This window comes from Medicago sativa, chromosome 5, assembly GCF_051527215.1.
Source record: "Medicago sativa cultivar Bolivia chromosome 5, Bolivia_mono, whole genome shotgun sequence".
Taxonomy (NCBI): Eukaryota; Viridiplantae; Streptophyta; class Magnoliopsida; order Fabales; family Fabaceae; genus Medicago; species Medicago sativa.
Genome location: NC_140753.1, coordinates 80,104,624 through 80,111,883, shown reverse-complemented (window position 1 = coordinate 80,111,883; position 7,260 = coordinate 80,104,624).

Genomic DNA, 7,260 nt, shown 5'->3' with positions numbered 1-7,260 from the left:
TAATACAAGTAAGAAGCATATGTCTAGAAGTACAGTAAGTAAACTGATGTAGGAAATATACGTTCAGCTGATAAGATTATGTATGCATGGAAAGATGATTCAAAGTTACAAGTAAGCACTGCAGGGCAAACCTGGTTTTCGGTAGGACTCCAGTTAAAAGGCAAATCCTGAGTGTTCATGTTTATGATAAGACATCTTTATGAATGGTTCATGCTAATCGGGTAAGATACGAGTCCGATATAATAATACATCTATGTGTAGCAAGGTAAGTTCTGAATCATGATGTACTAAGATAACCCTATGTAAGAGTGGTATTAATAACAAGGAAGCTATATGCTTATGTATGTGAATCGAGAAACAGGACGAAAAACAAACAATGATGAACTTTTTGGATATGTATGAATAAGAAATGTATGGCCCAGACCATAAATGGTAAGTTTTTGTCATGATGATTGGTAGTCAGTCTCTAAATTTCGAGGACGAAATTTTTTTAAGGGGGGTAGAATGTAATATCCCGCCTGTCAGCATCGGTATATTACCAGTCAATCGTGCCAGAGGAATTAAATTATGGAAAAGTAAGTTACTGGAAAATATTTTATGACATGTTAGCATAATACGGATTAAGTATCAGTGTCGGATTTAAACACGTTCAAGGCAAGGGCATAATGGTAATTTCACGGAAAAGGATATTTATATGTTTTGGAACCAAAAATATCTTCATAATCCTTTTTCTTTCTCTCTCTAGGGTTGAAGTTGGGAACTTCTATCCCTTCCCTCTCTTCTTTCACGCCAACATCCTCTCATTCTCTCCATCATCCTTTTCAAATCTTCTTCCTCCCATGGCAAGCTTCTAAAGTATGTCCCTCCATGAATATTATAAGTTAAGGGAAGCTTGTATTATGCTTGATTCCTTCCCTATCACCTCTCAAGAAGCTATAGTTTTGTTGGAATCTCTTTCTCTCTTCACCAATCTTTCATGACACTCCATCCTCACATGGTAAGTTCCCAACTTGTTCCTTTATGGTCACTTAAGATTAAGGAAGTGTGTATTGTGTTTGATTCTTCTATTTCTCCTTTTGAAGAAGAGATTGGAAAACTAGGGTTTGATGTATGGTGAAGATGGTTTCTAAATTGGTACAAGGTATGGCCTCCACATGATCAAGGTAATAATATTAAGTTTGAGTGGATTAATATCTCTATCCTTCCTTACCAAGAATTCCTTTTGATTTCAAGTTTTGAATATGTGTTTGATGGTAATGTTGGAGTATGGTTTTGAGCTTGGAATGGTGTCTTGGTTTGCAAGAAAAGGATGACAAGTTTGAATGGTTTGAGCAAGGAAGCAAAAAGGGAGAAAAGCTAGGGTTTTGGCTTGAATGGGCTTGGAACTTTGTGATGCTTCAAGAACTTGATTAGGTGAGTTCCATAGATAGATTTCCCACCCTTTGGGATTATGTTTATGTCATGCTAGAATGTTATGAAAACTATGAAATTCTAGGGTTTTTATCTAGTGTTATGTTGCCCTTTTCTTTGTTATGCTTGCTATGCTTGTGAATGCTTGCTTCCAGACTGTTTTTCAGGTTTCCTATGACCACTAGAGATGTCATATGCCTTGGGACACTTAGTGATGATGATTTTTGGCTTAAAACTACTTTTGTGCAGGTCCTGAACAGCACTAACTCGCCACTGCGAGTACAGAGCTCGCGAGGCGAGCAGGAAGAGTCGAATGGGGGTGGTTGCTCGCCACTGCGAGTAGCTACTCGCCACTGCGAGTAAGCTTGCTCGCGAGGCGAGTGAATGGTGGCTGCTGCCCTGTTCGCTCGTCTCGCCTGTTTGTCATGCTCCGGTTCGGCTTTCTCTCACGTAAACTTTTATAAATGTAAAACCTTCATAACTAAACCCCAATGCATAGGTTTTTCAATTAAATCTCTTGCGAGGGCAAGTATTTAACAAGGTAGTAAAACATAACATATGAGAGAAATATGTCATGAATGGGGTAGTAAGATATACTTGAAGCAAGGGAAACTAGAGCCTCGACTTAGTCGTCGAGAACTAGATAGTTAGCAAGAATCCCTAGATGATAAGACGCGAAGCATGTTATCTTCGCACATGATTAAGGATAAGATAGTAAGCATGTTAAGTTGTGGTTTGATTAGTCAATCACTCCACCATGATTAGTTATGTATATGAACAAGTAAGAGTTTACCACTAATCGGTTCGATTAAGGTTCCGAGGTAAACGATCAAGTATGTACATGTTTAATTTATGTATACGACAAGACCATGACTAATAAGTAGGTGGCATGTCTCTTGCTATCCACATCAGGGGGATACATGAGGTTCTCGATCTAAGGGGAACGATTCAAGCCGTAAGGGACCCGCATGTCACTGAAATAAGCAAGACGTAGGTGCTCGTGTCTCTTGTTATCCACGCTAGGGGGATACGGGTGGTTCTCGACCTAAGGGGAACGGTTTAAGCCGCAAGGGACCCGCACGACACCGAGGGAGTCCGATGTACGTACATCGGTCATGTATGGGATTGATCTCGGGGTTACTCCACCCGGGACTATCCGTAAAATGAACCAAGATAATTGTTTGTTCAACGCTAACATAATAATTAATGAACTTAGATACGTTTATGTATGATATGATTATGATTATGTTATGCCCATGATTATGCAAGAGTGAATCCATGCAAGTTTATGTTTAAGAATAAGAGCATTAGATGCTACATGATAAGTACAAGGCATGGAATAGAACAAGTAAAGAACATGATACCGATGACGATCTTAGGTTTCCCCTAATCGTCCGGTTTAGAATCGTGCCATGATTATGTTATGTTTAGGCCTTGGTACATAGAGTGTATTCTTGGCAATGCGGTTTTAGACTTCCCCTCGACCGCCATGACACGTATAGGAAGTGAAGCCTATAACAAGTTAAGATAAAACTATGACGGCTCTAGTATGCACTACCGTCTAAGTATGCAAGTCCCCACACACGTATAATCAACCGTCAGGTTGTAATGTAGACACGTGGTGACCGTAGGTTTCCCCTCGAGGTTGCCTATAGCCTAGGATTTAGGGGAACTCACTGAGACATTATGTCTCATCCCAATCCTTATTTGTTTCAGATATCAAGGTGGACGTCAAGGTATTAGCCGGATGGACTTTCAGCAAGAGCTCGTTCGTACCCGGAGCATGGAGAATATGGATTTCAAGGATGTACTAAAGTTATATAGATAAGATATGTTGTATTTGTTATTGCACGAACGCGTTTTGTTGTATGTAAATTCATTCGAAATTTTCATGTTGTATATTTTAATGTATCCAGTACTAAATTAAACGCACGTGCTAGACTTTCTAGATACGTCTAGTATGGGTGTTACATTTGGTATCAAAGCAGGTCGATTCAGACCGTGCCTTGGGTCATTAAATTACAACTAAGGTAGTGGGACCATTGGGTTCCAGGTAAATGTTCTATTTGTTGATGTTAGTTGAGCCTGATCAACTCAATTTAGCATTCAACAATTAGAATGGATGCCTGAGAGCTGAATAGGACCCATGAGGAATGAAGTATGTGATAAAGAAGTTTGATCGTGCCAAAAGGTGGCCGGTGAACTATTCAAGTAGAAGTTTGAATCCTCCGGGAATATCAGGTCATGTTAAGAATGAACGTTCCGACAATGTCGGGTAAGAGTTGTTGTTGGAACGGGTTTATGATATTCTGGAATGTCAGTATAAGGTTACAAGATAGTGAGAAGTCGACATAAGTTGACGGAGTCAGCGGGTTCTCAGGAATAGCAATATGTAAATGAAGTTAAGAACATGAAGGTTTGTCAAGTTGCGTAAGTGGCAACGTAAAGAAGTAAGCTATTCGTAGTGGAGGAAATTAAGGATTCAAGAGAAAGTTTTATGTAATCAGGATTAAGGCATAGATTTCCGACGTGCCAAGAATTGTGTCGAAAAAAAAGTTGATGTTGTCATGCATATGTTATAGAATATTTCATGATGCTAGGAATGAATGATGAGCATTGGTTACTTGAAAAAAAAAATATTTTCATGCAAAGAATGTTCTAAAAAATAGAGTTGGAGAATCTCACCAGTAGCAAGCCTGGGACGAAAATTTCCGTTTTTATGAAATCTACCAATTCGTTCCTATGGTTTGCAATGACTAGTGGGGAGATTTCTTCACAATAATCTTTTATGTGATGAAAATCTTTTATGACATCAAGTGAGGAATGCATATCATAACCTAAGATTTTCAAGGGAAAAGGCATGGGCAACTATCAACGAAATCGATACGGTTTATGGTAACTTTGGAAGTTAATGTGTCAAGAGTCAAGAACAAGCCAAGATCAAGAGTATAGAAGTTCCGGTGTTTAGAAGGAAAGTCACAGATGTTTATGCATGAGGTATGAAGTAAGAAGTTAAAGCGGAACAAAGTTATGAGAAATCGCAAGGTTCTCAGAATTATGACGTATCTCTCGAATCTATGTTTTGCTTAATAGACTTGCTAAGGCTCGATATGATGTTGAATCATAAAGTTTAAATAATTTTAGAAAGATTTGTGCATATGGGTGATTGAAGTTGACATTTTGAAAATTCATAGGAGATTTTCTAGGAACCGGGTTGCTACGACACTCGTAGAGCGGGCTAGACTCATTAGAGTCTAGGTTTGGTGACACGTATGTGTTATCAACTCGTTCTATGATTCCCGAAGCGATGGTCGGGGCCTAAACTCAATATATTTATAAAGTAGAAAATCATCAACGTCAATGACCCGTGCGTTAGTTTACGAAGTTTTCCTTAAAAGAAAAATCAACGAGCAAGCATTGGTATGATTAAGCAAAATATGGTATGCGAGAATGCGAAGGTACAAGGCTATATCTTCAAGAAAGATATGTTCAAATGTTAGATGAGTTTATCAAAGGAGTTCGAGTTGCTTGGAAACAAGTTCAAGTATGATGTGAATGGTAAATGCAACCAGTAAAAACATAAGGTTTACCCCCAAGTCAAGTATTATGAGTATAAGATAAGTTATCATGAGATTTGAATTTACAAGACAAGTGTAAGGTTGTGACGTTGGTCGCAACATGGAAGATCTCAAGAAGTTAGTAATCAAGTGGTAAGCAGAAATGTGAAGTCTCAATCGCTCTAACGGATAGAGTAATGGTTTAAGCCAACCGGTGGGAATCAGAGTAGCGCCATGGAAGCTAATTGTTAATCATGAAGTATGGAGGTTATTATGAAAGAATGATCGGTTGGTAACGCAAGTTTAATAAGGAAGCACCATAAGGCAAGCGAGGAGTTCTCGATGTGATAAGTAAGTATGGATGTCCATATAGACAACGTTGACTAAGGTAAAAGTTTTAAGTATGTGACTTTACTTAAGTAAGATGAGAAAGACAAGAGTTGCCATTTATGAATTTATTAGGATGTATGAATGATGGATATTGGAAAACATGTGAGGTCCAAAGATTTTCCTACAGAGATGTAAGCGGAATTGCGAGTATGTATATTGGTTAGACAAGGGAGGAAATTTATCTTCGAAGTCAAGCATGTAATCATGATAGAGAAGTAACTTTTGAGTGATGTGTAATGAGATTCATACTCTTGTATGCAATGCTTGTTGGGTGAAAACGATACTTGTTAAGATATGTCAAGCCATGGTTTTATAACTTTTAAAAGCTAAGATTGGTATTAAGGAACTTGGGAACGATGTTTATTTTAAACTCACGGAATTTTACATTTTCAAAACTGATAAGATACGTCGTAAGTAATCTCACTTAAGACGTACAAGCTTCAGAACCAACTTGTCTTGGACAAGTTTGGGGCGAATCGTTAAATCTTTTTCAAAATATAGAAACTCGTCTGGTGGTTCTGTGGTACCATTACACAATCAGTTTTGGAAATGATAAAACCTTTTTTTAGTCATGTGTACATTTGTTCCAAGAACCCGAATACCAAAGTTTAAGAAAAATTTCTTTAAGAAAGATTTTAGAACACGTATCGTTATCATTTAACAAGAGACGTCACTTGAAAGAATGCCCATGCTATTGGAACGACAATATTTGTATGAAGTCAATATCATGTAGGATACGCGGAAGTGTATTAAGAGTATACGATGTATGTGCAAATGGATATGTTAGAAAGTTTCAAAAGCATGTGAACCGCAACGTTGGTTTTTAGATTGTCAGATGAAGTGGCTAGTTGATTTCATTTTTTTCAGGTCAGGCAATATGAGTTACCCATTAGTTTGGATGCGATAAGAATGCAATGAGATTGCAATGAAGTCGAAAAATTTCCTAAGGTTCTGAAAAGAGATAAAAGATTCATGAAATCATTTACATGAGTAATACAAGTAAGAAGCATATGTCTAGAAGTACAGTAAGTAAACTGATGTAGGAAATATACGTTCAGCTGATAAGATTATGTATGCATGGAAAGATGATTCAAAGTTACAAGTAAGCACTGCAGGGCAAACCTGGTTTTCGGTAGGACTCCAGTTAAAAGGCAAATCCTGAGTGTTCATGTTTATGATAAGACATCTTTATGAATGGTTCATGCTAATCGGGTAAGATACGAGTCCGATATAATAATACATCTATGTGTAGCAAGGTAAGTTCTGAATCATGATGTACTAAGATAACCCTATGTAAGAGTGGTATTAATAACAAGGAAGCTATATGCTTATGTATGTGAATCGAGAAACAGGACGAAAAACAAACAATGATGAACTTTTTGGATATGTATGAATAAGAAATGTATGGCCCAGACCATAAATGGTAAGTTTTTGTCATGATGATTGGTAGTCAGTCTCTAAATTTCGAGGACGAAATTTTTTTAAGGGGGGTAGAATGTAATATCCCGCCTGTCAGCATCGGTATATTACCAGTCAATCGTGCCAGAGGAATTAAATTATGGAAAAGTAAGTTACTGGAAAATATTTTATGACATGTTAGCATAATACGGATTAAGTATCAGTGTCGGATTTAAACACGTTCAAGGCAAGGGCATAATGGTAATTTCACGGAAAAGGATATTTATATGTTTTGGAACCAAAAATATCTTCATAATCCTTTTTCTTTCTCTCTCTAGGGTTGAAGTTGGGAACTTCTATCCCTTCCCTCTCTTCTTTCACGCCAACATCCTCTCATTCTCTCCATCATCCTTTTCAAATCTTCTTCCTCCCATGGCAAGCTTCTAAAGTATGTCCCTCCATGAATATTATAAGTTAAGGGAAGCTTGTATTATGCTTGATTCCT